This window comes from Mytilus galloprovincialis, chromosome 1 (genome assembly GCF_965363235.1).
Source record: "Mytilus galloprovincialis chromosome 1, xbMytGall1.hap1.1, whole genome shotgun sequence".
NCBI lineage: Eukaryota > Metazoa > Mollusca > Bivalvia > Mytilida > Mytilidae > Mytilus > Mytilus galloprovincialis.
The window spans coordinates 81517151-81542758 of record NC_134838.1 but is presented as its reverse complement, the minus strand read 5'-3'; the positions used below and the strand labels follow the sequence as shown (position 1 = coordinate 81542758).

The window sequence follows — 25608 nt, the reverse complement described above, 5'->3', positions numbered from 1 at the left end:
TTCCCGTTAAACAAATGTTTACATAACAATCCCTAATTGAACACAACTTATTTCTAAAACAAAACATATACAATGAATAGAGATTTCTTTATCAATACATTTTATGATAAATTACAAATACTTCTATTTATATATTAAATGGAAGAGATAGTTATCTGAATTTTCAACCTTTACAAAGAGACAGATTCTGACAAATTTTGATTTCGATATTTCTCAAATTGTCAGAATCATATCCTTCTACATATTGTTTCCGCAACAAATATAATAAAACAAAAGATAGATAAACTATTAATAAAGACAGAAAAAAATATATAATGGGGCTTTCATCTGCAAAGTATATTGAAAAAGTGCCATAATCAAAACCATGAAAGATAACTCGAATCGTTTGTATTATATAAATGGAATCAGTGTATCAATTCGTGATCTCATGTCTATAAAATAAAGACGGGAATCTGGAAAACCACGTGATCAATACAAATGCAATATTTCTATCTTTTTCGTCATGATGTTTATTGACGAAAATTTTAGTTAGTGATTTTAAAAGTATTGGAATAATTTGTTTAAACTAAAGCGACGTTTTTAATAAAATTTGATAATTGGCAATAACCTGTTCAATAAGGTCCGTACGTCAAAGTTACGTACGTATGTAATTTTATTGGTAATCTATAATTTTACCCGACAATGGTTTGTTATCACATAACTAACATGTCAATCTATTTAAACTCAGCTGGCGGATAAGACAAGTGAGTTGTTTCTAAGCATTTGACATCTGTCGCTTAATTTAACATATCTACTAGAATTATTCTCATTTTAAAAACTGTTACTATAAACATCAATTTGATAATGTAATCAGATGGACAGTTTTACACTCAACAAAATGAAGTATGATAATATGCACAAGTTGACTGCTATAAGTTAGTAGGATGCTGAAATGGAACACTGGTTGTCTGCTTCTGGTTTAGCAGGATGCTTGATTCAACTCACTTAAGTATAAATTACTAGTCCACTACTGCTGGTTGACAGGATGCTGCTTAAATTCAAAATAGAGGTATGAGATAAGTATATTTTCCAAATCCAAAATTAAATTTCAGCAAGAAAATTTACTTTTGATGTTTTTTTTTCTTTCGTTTAAAGATCGCAGATGATTATTTCCACTTGCTATGCATAAATGGAAAAAAGAGGGATTTATGTTCATTAATAGTGTGCATTATAAGCCATATTTCCTGAAGAATGCTGCTCGTGCTAGCTTCAACATATAACATAGAAAACAAGTTAACTTTTTGCATGGAAAAGGTTGTGTTTTTGGTACATACGATACTATCCCCCTTTATATACCAGTATTTCTTTTACAATTATCCAAGTTGGAATCCTATGCCATATATCTAGCAAACAGTTTTATGACCTAGACTTTTAATTAAAACTTTAATGTATATACTCAACTTGTCTTAATTAAAAAGCCATACATCCATTTTAGTACGGTGACAAATAAGGTAAATTTCGAAAATTTAATTGACCGAAAAACCTCAGGGCTAATTTGGGTCTTATTTTGTAAATATATATAATATCATTTGATTAAGGCATGTCGTAAAGTGTCAAACTGGTGCAGATTTTCAAATACTGCGGTCAAAGGTCAAAATGGGGAGTTTTAAAAATCGAAAAGTTTAGACATTTTGGACAATTTCTTGGTAGTCTCTCATGTTAAGTGATATTTTTGTTCGATTGACGCATGCTCTAGAAATACTCCACAAATACAGCTAGTCATATTCATGTCTGATTACCAGATATAAGTGATACATACCCTCGTTTGCAACATGTGAGAAACACATATTTTTATCTACAGAAATTATCGACAAAAAATATTCATAATTAAGATTTAGCTATGTAATAATATATGGCAACCTATAAAGATATTCTTTGGGAATGTTTTGTTAAAATGTCATACATTAAGAACAGAGGAGAAATAAGAACTGTAAAGTTAACACCCGGTCCATGATGTTATGAAAAGAAATGATGAAAATGTTTGGCTGATTATTTAAACTTAAAAGGATGTTAGAACTATAATCATTAGTCTTCATGTGCATGACATAATAGTATATAAAGTTTTTTTTTATATAAATAAATAAATCAGTACTAGACCAATAATAAATTGAGAAGATGTGTCCCCCTATTTTATAAAACAACAACAGACATGGTTGTCGTTTGTTGATGTGGTTCATAATGGTTTCTCATTTCAATTTTTTTTTTATATTGATCAGTCTGTTGCAATGGTTTTACACTAAGTCTTATAAAATTTTTGTTCCCTCACTGTTCGGTGTGAGCCAATTCTCCGTTTTGAAGACCGTACTTTGACCTATAATGTTTGGAACTCATACCACATCTTCTTATATCTATAAAAAATGAAATAAATAGCAGACCCGATATATTAATGTTTATCGGTTTACTGATAATACAAGTTTAATAAAAGTTATAGAAGTTATAGTTCAGAAAGACCAAACGTTAGTAATGTGCATTCTGATCCAGAAAGACCCATGGCTCCTCGTGGGAATCAGAACATTATTGCATCGGGTAGTCATGCAACTCCAGTTATGGTAAATGCAAGCGGAGACGAGATTATTGCCCCCAACCAAAACCTTAGTGACCGTGTGGCGTTAGACCCTGTGACAGTAGCCATTCCTGGACCGTCGTCTTCGAGAGTTCCGATATTGAATACAGAGTCTCTTCGACCAGAATCACACGATGTCGCCACAACAATCCACAAAAGAGCAGTTGATAATGGTTCTAGCATAGTTTCCCAAGTCGGGATGGTCCCATCGATTCAGGATAGTCATGTTATGTATACACATACAGGGGACCAAAATGCACCCCCCTTTTATAATAGTAGGAGGTCCCAGTCGCTAATTACAGACTCGCATTTGGCCAGTAATGAAATTTCCCTAGTTAATCACATTCCGGAAACCATTCCTAGCATATTTGATCTGATTGGGGCCCATATTCCATTAAAGATTAAGGAAAACATTTGAAGGGGTGAGTTTATTCATTTAGGTTTATTGCTAAAATCTGCTGCAGATTTGGGATCTGATTCTACTTTAGATGGTGATTATGTTTTGAAAGGAGGTGTCCTGACTGTGGTTAATAAGATTCTTTAAACAATAGAGAAATTTGGACTTCGGCCTTTATGATCTATATGGCAATTCTATTTGAAAAATGGCCTATGAAAGTCTAAGAGTATTTGAAATATATGCAAAGCATTCGATTAGCGTCGTCTAGGGGTACGAATAATGGTTGGGCCATGTACGACGACCAGTACCGGCTAAAAAAAGAGCGCTTTCCATCCTCTTCCTGGGGGTGTCATTGATAAGGAATTGTGGGTTTTGTGCGTGGTGACGGGGAATGTCAGTCAGTCATCGTCTGTAGTCATGAGCAATAATTCTCATTTCTCCTCGAATTATCAATCTCGTCAGGTTTCGGATATCAATCCTAGTAGAAATCAAGGGAGGACTCCTCATAACCAGAGTAATTTTCGTGGCTACAGTGGAGCCGGTTTTCAATCTCGCCAAAAATGTTGGAATTTCAACCAAGGCCGTTGTACGTTTGGAAGAAAATGCAAATTTGATCACAAATGCTGAAAATGTAACGGACAACACCCAGTTACAAGTTGTAGAACTTAAAAATGTTAAACGGTGTGACTTGTCAGATTTATATCAGTTAGGAAATTCCCCTATCAATGTTTGCGAAGTCGAAAAATGTTTGTTGGATTATCCAGAAATAACTGCTGCCGCCGAATTGATTCAAGGATTACGTTTTGGCTTTAAACTGATGTAAGTTGGGACTAGATTTTTTTTTACTTGTAAAAATTCTAGAAATGTATTAAGAAATATAGAGACCAATAGGAAGAGGTTGAATAAAGAAATTGAGCTCGGACGTATTGCAGGTCCATTTTCACATCCACCTTTTCCTACATTTCGCTGTTCCCCCTTGCTCTCATTCCTACAACTGAAGGAGAATTGATCATAGTGTTGAATCTGTCATCCCCTACTGGTAATTCTGTTAATAATTTTATTGATCGAAAACTTTGTTCTGTACGTTATGCGATTATTGATGATGCGGTCGAGATGATTCAAAAATTAGGAAAAACACAAGTTTTATTGGCTAAAGCCGATGTAAAGTCCGCCTTCAGATTGTTAAGAATTTGGCCAGGTGATTTTGATCAGTTGGGTTTTGAATTTGATGATGAGTTTTATTATGACCGTAATTTGCCTCTTGGAGCAGGTCTGAGTTGTTCCTTATTCGAAAAATTGTCCACGGCTTTGCATTGATATACGGCAAAGTGCAGCCATTCTAAGAATATTCTGCATTATTTAGATGATTTTTTGTTCGCCGGAGAAGCAGACACGAACCAGTGTGCCAATTTATTGAAAAAAAAAAATACTAATGTATGCCAGAAATGGGGGGTCCCTTTAGCAGAAGATAAAACAGTTTTACCAGTTGAAATTTTAACATTTTTGGACATAGCATTTGATACTATCGTCATGGAGCTTCGGCTGCCGAAAGTTAAATTAATTGAGATAAAACAACGGATTACTGTTGAACTTGGTTGTAAAAAAGTAAAGTTGCGTGAACTTCAGTCACTTGTTGGGTATTGAACTTTGCTTAAGCTTGTCAGGTCGTTGTTCCAGGGTCAGGGCATTTTGTGGTCGGTTAATTGATGCAACTTGCAACGTAAAGGAAGCTTGGCATATAATTCGCGTCTCGTCTGAGATGAAAGATGATTTCCAAATTTGGTTATCCTTTTTAAATTAGTATATCGGTGTTTCTGTAATGCTAGACTTGCTTTGGACATCAAACGAGACAATCCAGCTATACACTAATAGCGTCGGAGGTTCAAATAGGGGGTTCGGGATTTATTTTGATGGCAAATGGTCGCAAGCTTGTTGACCTCGAGAGTGGAGTCAGAACGGCATTTTCAAGGACATCACGTTTTTGGAATTTTTTCCAGTCGTCGTTGCTATTCAATTGTGGGGGCGATTTTTAGAGAATAAAAAGTTATTGTTTAATATTGACAATCAGTCAGTTGTAACAATTTTGAATAAAAAGTCATCAAAATCTGCTAGAGTAATGATTTTAGTAAGGAAACTTGTATTTGTTTCCCTCAAACATAATATTTTGATAAAGGCTCAGCATATTTCGGGTAGCCGGAATGTAATTGCTGACGCTTTGTCTCGTTGTTATTGGCAGCTCTTCAGACAGTTAGCACCACAAGCAGACAAGGAACCTACTCCAATGACAAGCCTACTATGGAAATTCTAGACGTGGAAGTTGAAAAATTGGTACATTTTTTCGATGGTGAAAAATGCATGGAAAACGTACAAGACAGCATTAGAGTCGTTAGCAAAGTTTAGCAAAGAATATGACTTAAATGTATCATGGCCTATACAAATTGATGTGTTAACTCGTTTTATAGCTTACTTATCGTATTTTGGTTTAACATCATCTACAATCAATACATACTTATCCGGGATTAGCCATAAACAGAAATTGTTAGGTGTAACTGACACTACGTGTACTTTTATAGTTTCTACAATGTTAGAGGGAGTTCGAAGGAAGAGTCCCAAATTATCAGATATTCGCGCTCCTGTTACTTCAGAAATTTTGCACAAAATTATACAAACACTTCCATCCGTTTGCTCTTCTCATTATGAATCTTGTCTGTTCGCTTCTGCATTTAGTCTTGCATTTTTTTGCTCACGGCCGATACGAGTACAGATATCGGAGCCCACACACTTTTCATTAATGATCTGTCATTGAAATTTTTAAATAGTAAATACGAACTGCATTTGAAGATTTGCAGTTCGAAAGCTGACCAGAGAGGTATTTCAACGACTTTGGTAATTTCTCAAAGGGAGGCAGATCTTTGTTCTGTGATCATGTTGCGTGCCGTTTTGGGAATACGATATCCGGCTACTGACAAACACTTGTATTTACATTTCAATGGGTCTCCATTGACTCGTTTTCAGTTTATTTCTATACTTAAGAAAATCCTGTATTTTTGTGGCGTTAAAGACCACATCTGATCACATTAGTTTGGAATAGGCGGAGCATCGCATAATAGCAGAATGGGGGCTTCGGATTCAGAAATTAAGAAGTGGGGACGTTGGGTTTCTGATGCATACACGAGTTACGGATCTGGTAAATTTTATAGATACGAAGATCTTCGAAATGGTATTAATATGTTTTGTAAAGGTTTTAAACAAAACAGCACTTTTAAGAATTTTTGTCATTGTAGAACCCGTCAAGTTTGGGTCATGGGATCATCTATTGTATATTGGGCTGCCAGAAGCATTAAGAGAAGACCAGGGGGTCAAAACCTCGGATTACAGTCAAAAGGTTATAATTTTCATTGGTATGTCCAGCGAAGGATGAAATGGAAAAATTTGTTACCTTCAGTTGAAGAAAATCTTAGATGTTATCCACCTCCACAAATTTTGATCATACACGTGGGTATTAACGATTTGGGTTTGATCAAAGGACAAGAGCTTATTGAGCAGATAAGGTTGGACATTATGCGATTACATGTGTTATTGCCAAATCTCTCCTTTGTATGGAGTGATACTGGCACTTGGCAGAAAATCAGGTGGCTATTAATTCGACTCGTAAACGAGTTAATGCAGCTGTTCGAAATATATTCAAAAAAAAAAATTAAATCATGGCCTTGTAATTTGCCATCCAAATATAAAAGCCCAAGAAAGAGATTTGTTCAGGCATGACGGAGTGCACTTGTCAGATGTAGGTAATGATGTCTTCTTAAATAATGTTCAGGGAGCTTTTGCAAGTTCTGACCGTCGAGTATTTCCTAATTGATAAGTTAATTGTACGGGTGGTAAACTCGTTTCGTTGGGGATGAGAGTGTTTAGACATTCTCATTTGGCGGGATCTGGCAAGATGACAGGGGGGTCATGACCCTATAATTCTACATTAGACCATATGTTAAAATATTCTACTGTGGTACCAGAGGGAAGTTTTTTTTTGTAAACGGCTTTCTCTTGTTTACCAGAGCGGCCGGTTCATCACTGTAACCAGTTTTGAATTTCATCCTCCGAGGACCGAGGAAGCGTTATTCAAGTTATGGCCTAGCGTCATTGTGGGGTAGTGCCCCTCGTTCACTCTAATTTTCCTTAGAGGAACTTTTGTTACTTCTGTTACCATAAGAACACCTACTTGCCAATATTAAAAATGTCGGCGGTTTGTATCGTCTTGCCAGACCTCGTTTACTGTTTTCTCCCTTCGGCCGATTTTATTCCACTTAAGATTTCTTAAATTATTTAGTTTTTACGGAGTTGCAGAATGATCTCCTATGAGACAACTCAATTGTACAAATCAACGTTGGTATTAGCATTTAAAGGTAACCGTACAACCTTCAACAGTGAGCAAAACATTTACCATATGCGACCGGTTTTATTCCACACATTATTTCTTGAATTATTCTTATCTTTAATTAAATGTGACTTACAAACAAAGTTTCACAGGGATATTACGCTTCAAAAGTTGCTGTCTGTGTATAAGTATAATACATTAATACTAGATATCAATGTGCAAATCAATTTGAATACTAGAAGAAGAAAAAAGTTAAATGTAATTGTATGGCACCGACAGTACTCATGAGTTTATTCAGACCACCATGTACTGATTGACCATTGCTTCTGGGCTCATTTTGATCCGCGTTGAACTGATCATCACTGTTATATAAGTGTGAATATAAGAACCAGCTAGAATGACAAATAATACATGCATGTTTCCCCCGATCCCTTGTAATTGTTTTCCTTCGCCAATTTCGATTACAGAAGACATGTTGCATCCTGAAAGAGCACAAACTGCTGTTGGTGTGCCAGACATCAAGGGTCCAATAACTAAAAGTTGCATATGTCGTGAATAGGTAAAAACTGTTTTGTGGCTTTGGTTGAAGAAACGCCTCCAGTCTAAAATCACAATTCATCATGTTTGACACCTGAGGAAAAACCTTATTAGAAATTAAACAACTGTCATAATTTTAATATGATGCAATCCCTGGAATAACTTTTCAATATTTGTTCATTTGCAAAAAGAAGCGTCAGAATAATTTGTATGTCTGTCTCTTAAGTCACTTAGCGTCAGAATAATTTGTATGTCTGTCTCTTAAGTCACTTACAGATCCTACACAAAATTACTTCACAGTCTATAGATTTTGAAAGTATCCCGCTAGAAATATTTGGCATATTCTTGCAAATCAAAATAATCAAAAAATCGTTGTAGTGCAATAGTGCATTGTTACAATGTACCTACAAATCTTATCAACTTGCTTATTTTCAGGTGCACAAAGGCATTTCTCATAATCTCTAATTGATCTGCATTCAATGACTTTTTTTAATTTGGATCTACCACAATTTGAAATCAACCTTATTGTCCCTTTGACGCCTTTAATATTTATCACTGACTATGCGGTAAGAGCTTTGCTTATTGTTGAAGGCCGTACGGTGACTTACAGTTGTAAATGTATGTGTAATATTTGATCTTTTGTGGAAATTTGTCTAATTGATCATGACAATCATACCACAGACTTTTCAAATTAAACTGCCTTACAGGAAAAAATGATGTAGAAAAAAACTAATATACAATTTATTTCAATATTGATAGAAAAAAACGTTTTCCAGAAACACGTAAAAAATGGTAATTGGTTATAAAACATCCCAATCTCGGATTAACTAGGAAATTCCGAATATAAATTCTTTATTTAAAAAATAATTCATGCAAGCTATACTTTATTGTAGTTTTGATATGGGTATGCATTATATTCGTAATTATTTTTTCGTGATAGTGAGGGCTAAAATTACACGAATATAATGCATACTCATGTTAAAACTACAATGAAGCACAGCTTGAATCAATTATGTCGATTCTGATTAGGACAATTAAGGTAATTAATATGTCCGATGTGTCGTATCTAGGTCAAATATGTCAATTTTTGGAATGCAACACATTACAGTCGTAATAAAAAAAAAACCTTCACTGAGATAGCTGTGTCAGTGGAGTAATTGTTAACAGCGTGTGCAATACTGTTGTTATTAAGAACAATATAAAAGAAAAAAATATTCATTTGACCAAATAGGTGACATTTTTCGTAAATTTCCATCCAGGTAAAACATTTGACCGTTGCAGACGACTCAAAATTAATGTTTCCATTACCGTTACCATCCCTCAATCGACTAAGGCCGATGGAGTATTAATACTTAATCATTAAATCTCCATCAGGGAATTTATATTTTAAAAATGTATGCTTTGAAACACAGGGTTTCTCTCCATTTCCGTGAATGTATCATTTGATTTATTATATGATATTTGTAATTTTTCTAAATACCCTTCACCATCGATTCGTCCACTCTCACGGCATATTATGTATTCTAACCGAATGAAAGAGTTCGAATGAATCTGATTCAAACAAAAAGTTCTCCGAAACTGACATTATCAAGATGCTTGATTTCTTGATTGACAAAATATTTGTTACGTTCGGAGGACATGTTTTTCAACAGACTGTCGGCTTTCCAATTGGATCAAATTGTGCCCCTCTTCTTGCCGACTTGTTTCCTTATTATAATGAGGCTGACTTCATACAGGAACTTCTTAGGAAGAGAGATAAGAAGTTAGCAATATCCTTTATGTCTACTTTCCGCTATATAGATGATGCTCTTTCACCGAATAATTCAAAATTTGGTGACTATATTGAACGAATATATCCCATCGAACTAGAGATAAATTATGCTATATATCCAGTTAAGTCGGCCCCATATCTTGACTTACATCTAGAAATTGACTAAGAGGGTCGGTTGAAAACAAAACTTTACGACAAAAGAGATGATTTCAGCTTTCCAATTGTGAACTTTCAATTTTTAAATAGCAACATTCCAGCAGCTCCTGTATACAGGGTATATATCTGCTAATTGATACGATATTCCCGTGCTTGCATTTCCTATCTTGGTTGTCTTTATAATGGGTTGCTGCTCACAAAGAAGCTAGTAAACCAAGAGTTCCAAATGATTAAGTTGAAATAATCCCTTGGTAAATTTTACGGACGCCATCACGACTTGGTTGACCGTTATGGAATAACCGTTTCACAGATGATATCGGATATGTCCCTTACGTCGTAAGTACAGCCCCTTCTCTTTCATGAATATGACCTACCGAATTAGACTATTTACCGGATTTGTTATCATTTAAGCAACACGACGGGTGCCAAGCGTGGAGCAGGATCTGCTTATCATTCCGTAGCACCTGAGATCACCCCTAGTTTTTGGTTTTTCTTTAGTTTTCTATGTTGTGATATGTGTACTATTGTTTGTCTTTCTAATTTGTATACATGACGTTGTCAGTTTATTTTCGATTTATGAGTTTGACTGTCCCTAATTCAGAGGTCACACTGTGTAAAACAATACGAAATTCATGTACCAATGGGACAAGGTGTGTTTACATAGATAATCCTTTCTTTTTATATATATTTTCATTTATGTTAAATAGTCTCTACATAACTGTTAATGTTAGCTGTAATAAATTCTGGTCATCATACGGCTAGGTTGCGGATGACAATATCTTTGATACGAAAGACTTCCTTTAGTTGTTGTTTTTTTTATTCAAATATTTAATATTTTATCAAATTCGTAGAGTATTGAACATTTATGAATTATGATAATAAATACGAGTGGGTGGATCCAGTGATTTTTTAAAGGAGGCGGAGGCGGATGTATAGGGCCAGGGGGGCCTGGCCTCCACTTTTCTGGGAAAAAAATCGATAAATATAAAAAAAAATGTATTTTTGAAACTATTATTCAGGTACTAGTAATAGGTGTACTGATTTATTTCTTGAAACTCGAGAATTTTGTTCAAGACTAGGGATGTCAACTCGGTCGGTCACTAAAAACAGAATATGTCATCAACAATATTACTAATATTTAGAAAATCAATGAATAGAGAAGATTGCAGAAACGTCTATATTTTTTTTGATATTATTTATTGCCTATTAAAAATGTTAAAGTAACGACCACGTTTAGAACTTTGTGGTTTTAAAATTTATTGCAAAGGCTATAATAGCATAAAATATGTACAAACAGCCGACAAAGTGAAATCTTCCTAGAAAGTGGAAACAAGAGTTATCTAGAATAATTTAATAACTTTAACCCATAATGTAGCAAGTGGGCAGAAGGAAGGACGGAAGGATGGACAGCGTTAAAACAATTATGCTCCACAACTTTTAGTTTGCGGGGACATGAAAATAGATAGATGAAGTCAACAAAAATATAAAGATTTAAAAACAAGAAACTGGGAAAACAGCAATAACATTAATAAATTAAAATTTAAGAAAGGAATAATTAAATATACATAAATGTTTTTTTTATATAAACAGATAACACTGCCAGAATCTGTTTTAATGTGTTATTGCTAGAGTTAGTTCACTGACAGCACTATCTGAAACTGTTTAATGGTAGAACTGTTGAAAAATCTACAAGGGTAGAATTTTCAGATCCTGTTTTAGGGCGGAAATGTCGAATACAATGACTTGAAGAATATGCGATATAATGGTCAATGAGAAAGGGTTAAAGCTATAGGTCATTACATTGGCCCCATCAAAACAATACTTCATAGTACGTTTTGAAAGTTTACAAAATGAGAAATGTAAAACAACTCAAACAGGCCTAGGTTAACTAGCAGTCTATTTTATGTATGAAACAATTTAGGAACTGCAAACAACAACTATTGAATTACAGGCTCCTGACTTGAGACAGACACATACAAACTTTTACGGAGTTTAAACATGTTTAAGGACGCGTCAAGAATCCCTAACCTGGAACATTGTTTAAAAAGCACAGCATATCACGAAACTATATAAATGAGTCAACGTGCAACGTTAACTGCTAACCAAATAGACGGATACCATGGTAAACTGATTCACGATAGTTGTTTCCCAAATACTGACATTCAAAATAATTCACTAACGAAGATTATGTTAAAGGTGACAATTCATACATCGTCTTCCAAGCTGTTCTTTGAGTCATAGTAAATAATGGTTTTCCCAATCAAGTTCACGTCACAGATCATTCATTGAGCAGTCAAATTCCCATAAAAAAGTAACGATTCAGGGTGCAAATACTGTAGAGTAGCGTCTCTGCTGATATGTTTTTCCAAAAAGGACAACTGTCCTCTTGTTTTAAACTGCAAATCAAAATCAACAACAAATTATGGTATTATGTGATCCTGTAATTACTCAGCCTCAAGAGATTCCAATTCGTGCCCTTACGTCAATTACATTGCTAAGCAGTTTTGGCATCAATTGATACATTTTTTTATCCATTCTTGGTGTCATTTGCATACAGTATTTCCACTTTTTATCATCCCGGGGACATTTTCTATAATGATATAGAACAACATTGTGAGTTCTAAGTAGAATTCTGAAAAAGAAATATTTAAGTAATGAATTATGATGTAAATACTGTCATTATCATTTATTGCTACTTCATTGAACATTCTTAACCTTAAACCTATATGAAAGATCCAGAAGATGCGATTTGGACGCATGAAATTTTCATAGCGTTGTTCTATTGTGTATTTATTCCTGTAATGATAAATACGTAAAGAAGTTTTACTATAGTGTATGTACTATGAACTCGTTTGGTTGACGTTCTTGTCAGATTCAATTGTACGGTTTTATGACATGTCAGGTGTGTTGTATGTCTGTAATGCATGTTGACATAGTTTTTTTTTGCCTCTTGATTATAATCATTGTCACGCTAAACAGTTGAGTCGGTTTGAGTTGCTCAACAGGTCTATAAACAATTATCATACATGAACAAGTGAGAGGTTAATCTAGCTATAACATTAGGTTAATCCAATCATTTTCTTCAGAACTTGTGTGCAACAAATAAGTATAATGGCAGTTGTTTGTCATTCATTTGGTTGATATGGTCAAGCGTTTGAATATGTCAAGTATTATAAACGTCAACGTTTTGTTTTTTAAATTTACATTTGTATCCAGTATTTTAGTTATTACATTTTTTATAAAGGTGTCGGAATACAGATTTACAAATCTGACAAAAGTATTGGTTTTATTACCACGTACACAACGTAAATCTCAATCATAAAGCATTGAGAAGTTTGATGGAGGATTATAAAAGAGGGATAGAAGATACCAGAAAGAAAGTCAAACTCATAGATTGAAAATAAACTGTCATCGCCATGGCTAAAAATAAAAAACACAAACAGACGAATAACAGTACAGGAGACACATCATAGAAAACTAAAGACGAAGCAACACCAACCCCACCAAAAACTGAGGGTGATCTAAGGTGCTGCGGAAGGGTAATCAGATCCTGCTCCTCATGTGGCACCCGTCGTGTTGCTTAATATGTTATTACGAATCCGGTAAATAGTATAATTCAAAAGGTCACATTCATGAAAAAGGACATAAAACATATCCAATATCATCTGTGAAACGGTTATTTATGAAAGGTCCTCGTGATGGCGTCCGTAAAATTTACGAAGGGATGATTTCAACTTCACCATTTGGAACTCTTGGTTTAAAAGCTTCCTTGTGAGCAGCAATCCTCTATCAAGGAAATCATGATAGGAAATGCAAGCACGCGAATATTGTATCAATTGTGAGATATATACTCCGTATGTTGGCACTACTGGAATGTTGCACCACAGAAATGAAGAGGTCACACTTGGGAAGCTTAAATCATCTCTTTTGTCGTAAAGGTTTGTTTTCAACCAAACTTCAGTATCAATTTCTAGTTGTAAGTCAAGAAATGAGGCAGAATTAACTGCATCTGTAGTATACTATATCTCTAGTTCAATTGGATAGATTCGTTCAACATAGTCAACAAATTTTGTATTATTTAGTGAGAGAACATCATCCAAATAGAGGAACGTAAAGTTAAAGGATATTGCTAACTTCTTATCTTTCTTCCTAAGAAGTTCCTGTATGAAGTCAGCCTTATAATAATAAAGAAATAATAAGAAAGACGACAAGAAGAAGGAGCAATTGGTTCTCATTAAAATTCCGACAATATGTTGAAAAACACGTCCTCCAAACGTAACAAATATCTTGTCAATCAAGAAATCAAGCATCTTGATAATGTCAGTTTCAGATAATTTTTGTTTGCATCAGAGTGATTCTTTACAAAGTAGAATTTATCCCGCCTTAAGACAAGATAAATTGTGTCTACGTTCTCTATTCTTTTTAATAAATTAAAGTAATAACAACTCTTTCCTTTTGTCCTTTAGTTTGGAATTGGGAATACTTGTGTAAAGTGTAGAAAAGTCAAATGTTTTAATACTATTGCAAGATGAGATAGTCTTAGATTGTATATACTCTAAAAGATCTTTGGAATTTTTCAGTATGCACGTCTGATTCACGCCACCTCTAGAATAGGCAGTTTTACAATAACTTTGGAGCCCGGTTTTGATTGCTGATAGAATAGATGGTAAAAATTTAGAAACAAATTTTTCGTATAGCAGATGGAAGACCCAGCTATATATAGTATTGTAAGGCCACTTATGTAGTTTTGGTATCCAATACAGTGATGAAAGATCCAGTTCTTCATCTTTGGTTGAATTTCAAAAGGAACGTAGAACAGTACTATGATTATCCAGGATTTCCTCTTTGGTAAGTGTCGTGAGCGTATATGTTGAGTTTCCAAGTGAATTGTCAATACCTAATTCATTAATCAAGCAGTTTATGTAATGATATTTACACACAAAAACGATGTTGTTTGGGGCGTTTGACGTAGCGTGGTCTAAAAGGAGGACCGATTGTCCAGAAGTCTTAAACATGCTTTTGGTATTGATTGGTAAAACTCTTGTATGTTTACTTGTCCTTCTCTGATATGATTGTCAACACGTCGGCAAGATATGAAAACAATCAAGACAACCTAATCAAAACTCAAAACTGGTGGACATTAGACAGGTATATTCGAATTTTTTTAGACAATTAGGAAGCCAAAGACTTTTTGACATTATCTGGAAATTTTATATGGTTGTTTAGTGCATATATCTTGGTCATTATCAGATTTATTTACTTTTTAAATTAAGTAATTTACAGCGTTATCTCTTTCTTGATACTTATTTTGACCATGCAACATTGTTTGGTCCTAGAACCGGTGTACTTTGAGTAATAGCCCTGGGAAAAATGAGTGATAGTTTTAAGAATAAAAGTTACTTTCTATTTTCAAGTACTAAAAAGCTATATAACCACGAGGTTTAATTAAACCGTTCTTTTAATTGATAACAATTGAGTCAAAATAACTAGAATTTACTTATAAGCAATTACATGTCAAAGTAAGGTCTTCAAAATGAGATACGCATATACCGTTTAGTCGCCTTATACCAATCCCTGATATGACAAAGTTTTAAACAAATCAAGCGAAAAAAGAACAAATTCCTTATTAATGAAACAAAAAGGAAAAAACAAATATAAAAGACAGCAATAAATGACAACTACTGAACTGCAGTTTAAGCATGGGACAGGCAAATATAAAATATGACAGGGGTTAACATGATTGTAAGGGCTCATGCTCAACCCTCCAACTGGTACAATGGGGTAGGAAAAACATACCAGGTTTATAATTTGGTAAGACAATCTTATTACTAGTGCTCAAATTAACAGTTCAAAACATAAAAAAGTATAAAATCAATTAACCATGGTTTGACAAATTAGCTAGATTGATAAAAAGTGGACTATTTCCATCAGCAAAATTTACCCTCCTTCGAATGACTAGCTCAATATTAGTTGAATTGTATTCATTTCTAAGGAGCTTTGATTCACCGCAAGTGTCAGGAAGAATACAACATACCTTTTTATCACGATTTCTGTAACAGTTATCACACGAGGACGCGGTGTGTCAGGGAGATCGGACTTTGACACAAGTCCTAATGGGATAACTATTTTACATCCCGGCTGTTTTAGATAAGACGAAAAAACATTAACAATTCATAAAATTTAGTTTAGAACGACACACCATCATTATAATAATCGTTATATATGATTATATTATATGAACCCTTTAATAACCCCCAAACACGATGATTAAATATGAAACAATGTCAACTCGCCCCACTGACCAATTGGCCCACACTAGATCGACACTTTATAAAAAAACGTATCACTCTTGTTTACCGACTCGGTCCACTTTTTAAAAAGTGTAAAATCAAATTGAACAGTCAGTCTGACAACTCACTTATTTACGAAAAAGGTTAAAACCCCACTGAATAAACAACTGGCAAATCGCCCCACTTATAAAGATATCTTGCTTCCTATAAGTATGATAAATTATTAAAAGTAGGTATCCAGTCGTCCTGGTGTAGTGGTATGCGTCGTGGGTTGATATGCTAAAAGTCTTGAGTTCGAATCCCAGGATAGAAACTGGATTTTTTTTCTACGTAAATATTAATTGATAGTCTTTTCGGTATAACTAATTATAAGTTTTATAGTGGATTTGATATTCCCGCCAGATTGACAGAACAAAGGGAAGCATGCAAAACAACGAAACTCAAGCTGCGGTGATCTGATAGGGATGATCCGGCTCAGATCACCCCTGGTAGAACAAAGGAGTCGGGATGTTAACTCACTTATCCTTATAATCGATCTAAACAATGATCATGCATATATTGATTCAACCACAGTTTTGAGTGTGATAAAAAATTTCGTCACTCAAAACAGTTTAATTTTCAACGCGAGATAATACAGTGTAAATTCAAAATGTTGTGTTTAAATTGCCTCCTTTACACTGATTTTGAATATGTTTTGTAATTGTCCATTAACCAGGACACTCTTGTTTTTCCCTTTTTGTGCCCCTAATTTCTAAACGCTTTGAGCCATACCCCCAAAGCCAATTCTTAACATCCCTTTGTGGTATTGAAACTTGTGGTATAATTTCAGAAAGATCCATACACCATTTCACAAGTTATTGTCTGGAAACTAAAACAAATGCTTATTTTTGGCCCCGTTTTGGCCCCTAATTCCTTAACTGTTGGGACCATAATCAATCTCAACCTTCCTTTTGTGTTCTTAAACCTTGTGTTTAAATTTCATAGCTTTCTAGTTACTTATATTTAAGTTATTGTGCGATAAAACCAAATGTCTTCTGACGACGACGATGGGATACCAATATACGACCGCAATTTTTTTGCGGTCGTTTTTTGTTTAGTATTTTTGTTTAACCTTACCGCATTTTTGCGCCTGTCCCGTCATGTATAATTTTTAATTTTAGTTTCTTGTGTATATTTCAGAGTTCAGTATGACGTCCATTATCACAGAACTAGTATACATTTTAGGGATCCGCTTAAGCACGCCTTCGGGTTTGGGAGCTGCATTGAAAACCCATTGGTGGTCTTTGGTTGTTGTCTGCTGTCTGGTCGGGTTGTTGTCCCTTTGACACATTCCTCATTTACATTCTCAATTTTATATCTAGTTATAAAAAACTCATATAGAAGCAAAAACATATCAGACAAGTGATTTTCAGTTTTGATACATTCGAAACCTTATTACTGTGGATTTATTTATTTTTTAGCGTACCAATTTTCGTAGATTGAGGAAAACTTGCATTTGCGTTGATATGTGATTTTGTGGTTTTTCAAAAACATAAAAAACCTATACAAAATTTGTAAATCGTTGAACATTTGAATTTGGGGTTCCCGGGTTACCACGCAATCCACGAAAATTGATATCCAACGAATAATAATGCATTCACAGTATTAGGTCTTTCCACTTTTCGAGGAAAGACCTTTTGCTTTTTTTCTGTTTTTTTAGGGTCTTTCCACTTGAAGTGGAAAGACCTTTTGCTTTTCCTTGGATTTTAAAACTCACCCTGCGTAACTAAACACTTATTCCTGTAGGTGTTATCTCCCAGCGTCCCTTTTTTCTTGTTATCTTTATTTCTATGATACCGTAATAGATTTCAACAAACTGTTTTCACCACATTGTTTGTCTACTCTTAAGAATGTTTTGGTTAAGTTTAACAAAAGTGATCGGATGAAATTTTATGGGAGTTGAAAATTTTACATTGGTGCTATGTTGAAAAAATTCATATATTAGAAATCATAGAGGTCTTAAATCTTCTGATATGAAGTCCTTGATCCATTTGGAGGAAACTGAGGTGAAGATCAAAGGTCAAGGTCATGTTCTTAGTTTTAAATTTTGCTTGTAATCTTTATTAAATTATTAAAAGAACAGTAACAGTTAATGATATGATGTGTTTGCCAAATAATAGTTTACAATAAGGCGCAATTTCAACCCATTTAAGTCGAAGTGTTTTGATCAACCTTTATATAAAGGTCTTCATCTTTTAAATAAGCTTTAGATTTCAAATATTTTGGCCACGAGCATCACTGAAGAGACATGTATTGTCGAAATGCGCATCTGGTGCAACAAAATTGGTACCGTTAATTTTATTATAGGTATTTTCTCCCGTTATGTATTTTAAATCAGTATTACTCCATAGCCATGCAAGTGATTGACCTTGGGTTTTTCGATTTAAAATCACTGATTTTTTACCTTGAAATTGAGTTCAAGGTCAAAGGTCAATTTGACGTTCTAGATTTTGACCTTTCCTAAGAATTTTTACTGGTTCATTATAAACAATTAAGTTATCTGCATTTAGTTGTAGAGATTTCATTACTTATCAGGTCAACCGGAAATTACCGTATTTGAACCGGAAGTAGCCTTTTTAAGACTCATCCAATGTAAAAGTTCCTATAAATCTTATTTTTCTGTATCAGCTTGAAGTAACAAATTTCATCAACCAGGAGCAACATTTTCCAACAACGTTTTTTAAATTTCACTCTTATTATCGACGTTGAAAGACCTTCAATTGGTTTCTAATCTGTTCTATCTTTTGTTTTCTTTGCTAGGTTGGCAAATATTCGTACGATGCATTTTTTATCAAATCAAGATGAAAATTTCTTATTTTACAAAATTTCATCATTTTTACATATCATGTCTTCTGAATAATAAAATCATATTTGGAAATATGAAAGACAATAGAACAGGGGTTAAAAGTCACTTATCAAACTCATTTTAAAATATTAATGACGTATTTTAAAAGAGAGCGCCTTTTTCCAAGACATTCGACTGAAAATAAAAAGAATTAGTGAAAACCATTTTGTTAATGATTCAATTTTAATGACCAGGAAACTAATTCAAAATAATATATTTGACATTATCAAATTACTGCAATCACGTTTTGAGGTAATTAAACAGCCAATCTTAACAACTCATGCAGTTGCTCAGAATACCGCTATCTGTAAATAGATAGCTTTTGAGTTGTTTTGCGTTAAAAATTGTATGTTGTAAAAATTAGAGTAAAGAAACACAAATCTTGAAAATGCTAATTTTTTGAAAGAAAATAATACAAGTACATATAATATACTTTTAAGGTGGATCGGGACTATTCGACTGCGCATAACTTCATACATGAATAACAATGCACACGAAAAGTATTTGTCGTAAATTTGATGGTATTTTTTAATATTTTGATTGATTAGAAATGTCAAATCATTGTAGTTATTTAACTAAAAGAATATTTTCGTTATTATGTGTATCTATTAACGGCTCAAAATAACATTTCACCAATTTTTCCAATTTTCCCGCCAAAATTTGGGTTTTAAGGCAAAATATATTGTTTTCCTTATCGGTGACCTATGTTTTTTATTTGCTCATTCTTTGAAGCTATATTTCAGCTTTTTATATTACAATTTTGTCATATAACGTTATTTTTAATATTCTGATAAAAATATGTCAACACCTCTTTTTTCCCTATCATTATATTGAAAAATTGTCCCTTTCACATATCTGTTAAAAAGTAAAATTTTAAGCTTAAATGGACCAATTTGATTTTGTAGTTTATATAATAAATTAATGAATGAAAGTTGTATTTAAAATATTTCTTTAATCAAAATTTAAATTTGCCTTTTTTGCACCGTTCAGTGGTGAAGGGAGTAAAAACTATTTTACATGTATAATAGAAACTGAAAATGATCAAGCCATATCGAACTACCTATATTTTTATACACAAGCATTGTGGGAGTATTACAAGGCATTACATATTCCCTACCGATTAAACACCACTGTCCCAGATTAGTGAGAGGGTTGAGATCCCGCTAACATGTTTAACCCAGTCACATTATTTATGTATGTGTCTGTCCCAAGTCAGGAGCCTGTAATTCAGTGGTTGTCGTTTGTTTATGTGTGATATATTTGTTTTTCGTTCATTCTTTTTTATAAATAAGGCCGTTAGTTTTTTCGTTTGAATTGTTTTACATTGTCATATCGGGGTCTTTTATAGCTGACTATGCGGTATGGGCTTTCCTCATTGTTGAATGCCGTACGTTGACCTATAGTTGTTAATGTCTGTGTCATTTTGGTCTCTTGTGGACAGTTGTCTTATTGAAAATCATACCACATCTTCTTTTTTATATTGTACTGGAACACAATGCCAACTTGATCTTTTACTTTTATGGTTTAAATTTTATAACAAATATCAAGTCTATATATTCAAGCATGACGAATACAAACTGTGGAAAACTAATTATTTAAGTTCAAGAACCCTATCTGCACAAAATCATTAGACCAGAACAAAATTCGAACTTGTTATGTAACTTGTCATGATAAAATTATGTACCAATTATCAAATCACTATCTTTAAGCATGACCAGTTAATTTTCCATAAATCAAATACCATAATTCTGCACAACATCATCAAACTGGAACAAAATTTGAACTTGATCTGTTAATTCCCATGATAAAACTATATACCAAATTCATGCGAAGGATATAAAGAGCAATGTCATAAAATAAATTTGCCGCGTTCTTTTGCGGTTACGGAGGAGATGCAGACACAAGGAAACAGTGTTCGGGGAGATAACTCCTTCAAAGAAAAGTATTTGGTTACGCAGGGTAAAATTCAAAGGCGCATAAACTGTTTGATATCATATACCAAACATCTAAGCGACATCATTCGAAACAAAATTTATACGTTAGAAATAAAAGTGTCGGAAGAAGAAGAAAAAAAAGATAATAATCAGAACATGAATTATGCAATTACCCCTCTCGGAGAGGATTGTGCCTGATATTCCTATGATGAAGACATAATTTTTCAATCAGTTTAATTGAGGTCCGGAGCTGGCATGTCAGTTAACTGCTAGTAGTCTGATGTTATTTATGTACTATTGTCATTTTGTTTATTTTCTTTGGTTACATCTTCTGACATCCGACTTTGACTTCTCTTGAACTGAATTTTAATGTGCGTATTGTTATGCGTTTACTTTTCTGCATTGGCTAGAGGTATAGGGGGAGGGTTGTAATTTCATAAACATGTTTAACCATGCCGCATTTTTGCGCCTGTCCAATGTCAGGAGCCTCTGGCCTTTGTTAGTCTTGTATTATTTTAACTTTTAGTTTCTTGTGTACAATTTGGAGTTTAGCATGGTGTTCATTATCACTGAACCAGTAAATATTTGTTTAGGGGCCAGCTGAAGGACGCCTCCGGGTGCGAGAATTTCTCGTTGCATTGAAGACCTGTTGGTGACCTTCTACTGTTGTCTGCTCTATGGTCGGGTTGTTGTCTCTTTGGCACATTCCCCATTTCCATTCTCAATTTTACAATTATAAGTCTTTTCACAAAAAAGTGGAAAGACCTAATTAGACTTCCGAAATAGTACATATATCTGCAGTATAAACACAAAATTACATTGTAGATGTCACAACAACATTTCAATAAATCAGCACCAAGTAGCCAACCTCTGACAAAACAACTGAATTTTGATTCTAGTATTGCAATTGACAACACCTAACAATAGATTGCATAAGCAAACATTATAGACAAGAATACAAAAATTGGCAATAGCACAATAACACAATAGTAAGATGTCTAAATACCGTGACACGTCAAAAAAATATGACCAAAATGAGCCTTTTACATGTAGTCAATGATTTGCGTTTGTTGCTGTGTTACACATTTGTTTATCGTTAATGTTTTGTTACATTAATTAGGCCGTAAGATTTCTCGTTTGAATTATTTTAGATTTATCATTTCTGGGCCTTTCATAGCATAGCGGTATGGGCTTTGCTCATTGTTGAAGGCCGTACGGTGACCTATAATTCTTAATTTCGGTGTTATTTGGTCTCTTGAGAAGAGTTGTCTCATTAGCAATCATACCACATCTTTTTTTATATAAACATAAAGGGTTAACAATATAAGGAAAAATAAAGAGAAATACTATTCGTAAAATATAAACGAAAAATACGTACCTTTTGTATCCCTTTTCTGGTTGGATTTCATGCGTGTTTATGTTTTGTATTCTTTTTGGAATGTATAAATTTTTATAGCGCTCAAATCGCGGAAGCGTTCTTTGTATGTATTTACTGGTCAATAACGGTTCTACTCCTGAAACTCCCCAGTCTGTTATAAAAAACGATACATTAAGAGTAAAAGCAGCAGCATCTGGGTACGCTGGTAATAATTCTGACTGAAATAGAGATAATATGAGTCAAAAGTGCATTCGCTAAAATGTCAGCTTGTTTTTAATCATTTTTAAAATCTGTAATATAAAGATTTTACTTCAAGTCACATAAAATTAACATTATCAATTTTCTATAATAAGGTAGTGGTCAGATGAATCATGACAAACAGACATATGTTCACCTGGCAATCATTCCATATACCAAGTATAGTTGACCTATTTCTTATAGTGTTTGACTAACCAACAAAATGTTGTTATATTTCTTATGAATTGTACGTCACTACGTGGGTAAGCTAAAATATATTTAATAAATTGCAAATGGTAGCAAAAATGAATGTTAAAGAACAACATTGAACAAGTATAATATACAAAACAGGAAGATTTTTCTCTCAACATGCACATTTTGCTTTGTTATTGGACATGAACTATTTATCATATTTTCTGGGTTTTTTTTAAGGAATATTAGAATGTACATTTCCTGTTTACAAAAATTTTAATTTTTCGAAAACACTAAGGATTTTCTTATCCCAGGAATAAATTACCTTAGCCCTATTTGGCACAACTTTTTGGAAATTTGGATCCTAAATGCTCTTCAACTTCGTACTTGTTTGGCTTTATAAATATTTTGATATGAGCGTCACTGATGAGTCTTATGTAGACGAAACGCGCGTCTGGCGTACTAAATTATAATCCTAGTACCTTTGATAACTTTTTTACACCACTGGGTCGATGCCACTGCTGGTGGACGTTTCGTCCCAGAGGGTATCACCAGCCCAGTAGTCAGCACTTTGGTGTTGACTTGAATATCAATTATGTGGTTATTTTTATAAATATCCTGTTTACAAAACTTTAAATTTTTCGAAAAAACTAAGGATTTTTTTATCCCCAGAATAAATAAATAAATAGATTACCTTAGCCGTATTTGGCACTGATGAGTCTTATGTAGACGAAACGCGCGTCTGGCGAACTAAATTATAATCCTGGTACCTTTGATAACGATTGGATATGTGCATCACTCATGTTTATGTGACTAAGTGTTGCCGTGTTTAAGGCTAATTCATATATCTGTAAACACTTGTATAAAGTGTTTAGGGAACTTATCTTCTACATATTTGTTCATATCAGATAGCGAATACTGAAGAAAGTTGTGTTATGACATGTACAATTTATAAATACTAAAGTATACAGATTATCAAATTATTATATTGCATATATGCATTTGTATTTCATGAACAAGAAATAGAATTGCTATATTGATGCTTTTGTATCATAAAAAGTAAAATCACGAAAATACTAAACTCCGAGGAAAATTGAAAACATAAAGTCCCTAATCAAATGGAAAAATCAAATGATAAAATACATCAAACGAATTTACAACAACAGTTACTATCATATTCCTGACTTAGTACTGGCATTGTCAAATCTAGAAAATGGTAGATTGAACCAGGTTTTATAGCGCTAAACCTCTCACTTGTATGACAGTCGCATCGAATTTCATTATATTTACAACGATCTGTAAATTTACTTTCGCAAACTTTTTGTTCATCCCTCCCCGGGATTCGAACGCATGCTACTGCGATATCGTGGCACCAAATCGCCTTACACTATGCCCGACGCGCTAAAACCACTCGACCACATAGGCTCTACAATAAGAAAGCTTTCGGTTGCTTCATGTAACCTTTCATCGTCAGGTCAGTTTTAATCTTGGGTCGTAACACAGTACATGATATATAAGGCATGTATATAAATATAGGTCCAAACGATTTCATGTCTCATGGACAAGGTTCACTTATGTCACATAATGGCCTAAAATATCAACTTAATCATCAAACACCAAAAAGGTCACAATTTTATTTTTATATAGGTCTAATTCAAAAGCCTTCATGCAAAATAAATCAGTTCTTTTCATACAAGTACAAAATATTCTCCATAGTAAGTCTACTTTGGACATTATGTCAAAATATGAAGATTCTGTGAAATTTTTAGATCTAAAAGCTTAAGACAAACTTTGGCCACCACCCACGATGCAAAATCTTTTGTAACCAAAAAATGTCCATTCATCACTTTAAAAATTATTTGAATCGTTACGGCCAAGGTTTATTATGCCAAAAAAAAATTGAAATTAAAAGTCAATTGTTCATGAACAATTGAAGGGTTTTTCCTTTTTCCTTTTATTGATAGCCTTCAATTCTTAGTTCAAAACATTATGGTTGCTATGGACATCATGTTCATAAGAAGTGGTTTGTTAAGGAAAATAATTATAGTTGTTGATAAAATTATTACTTCCAGTATAAAAAATGTCATATCTGCTTTTAATTGCCTTTAATTTTAAATAAATAATTGCTTGTATTTTTGGCGTTGCTAGGGACAAAAATATAATTTCCAGTATTTAATATGTCATTTTCATATTATTCATAGCCCTATAAGTTAAATAATATATGGTTGTTAAGGGTTGTTTGTCGTTGCTATGGAAAATAACCTCAAACTTTGACCTTCTTATATAGATCATATTATGTTGAACATTCTGCAGTTCAATGGTTCTTTCTATCTTTAACCTTGTTTGATTTATAAGCAAAATATCGTCATTTCGGATCCGAAAAGCAGTGTTGTTGCCCTAGGTCCTTAAAAGCTGGTTCAATAATTTTGCACCCAATATAACAAACGTAGATCTCGATAAGACAAATATTTTCTCTATTATATCAGTCATCTTTTACGGTTATTTAGTAATCCTGATAACAACCTAAGGTCAAAATCTAGGTTATGACCTTGATCTTTGACCTTGAAATATTTTTGATGGTCACATGAATTGATGATCATTGGTGAAGATCCTAGGTGGCTACGACTTTTGTTTTCTGATATTTAGTGGCCAACCGACACTGGTTAATTTACAAAAGGGCATAACCCTACCAATTAGTCGTTAAACGTTTATTTAATGGGTCATAATTTCATAAACTTTAATGGAAGGTACAAAAACAATATTTGTATCTTAATAGTAAAACTATTATCGCAAGTATTTCTATGTGAAATTTGTAATGTTTTAGCCGAATTAAAAAAAACATTAAAATAAATTAGGGT

At 33.6% G+C, this 25608-nt stretch overlaps 1 long non-coding RNA gene across 1 annotated transcript in view; it reads right to left on the bottom strand.

Moving 5' to 3' along the window:
- Positions 1-10668: 10668 nt before the first annotated feature.
- LOC143085602 (uncharacterized) overlaps positions 10669-25608 on the bottom strand; it is a 36553-nt gene continuing 21613 nt past the window's right edge. Inside the window, exons 4-5 of the long non-coding RNA XR_012981378.1 lie at positions 22322-22539; positions 10669-12467 (exon numbers count right to left, since the gene is read on the bottom strand). This is a non-coding gene — a long non-coding RNA (uncharacterized LOC143085602). The remainder of the gene's footprint in view (positions 12468-22321; positions 22540-25608) is intronic.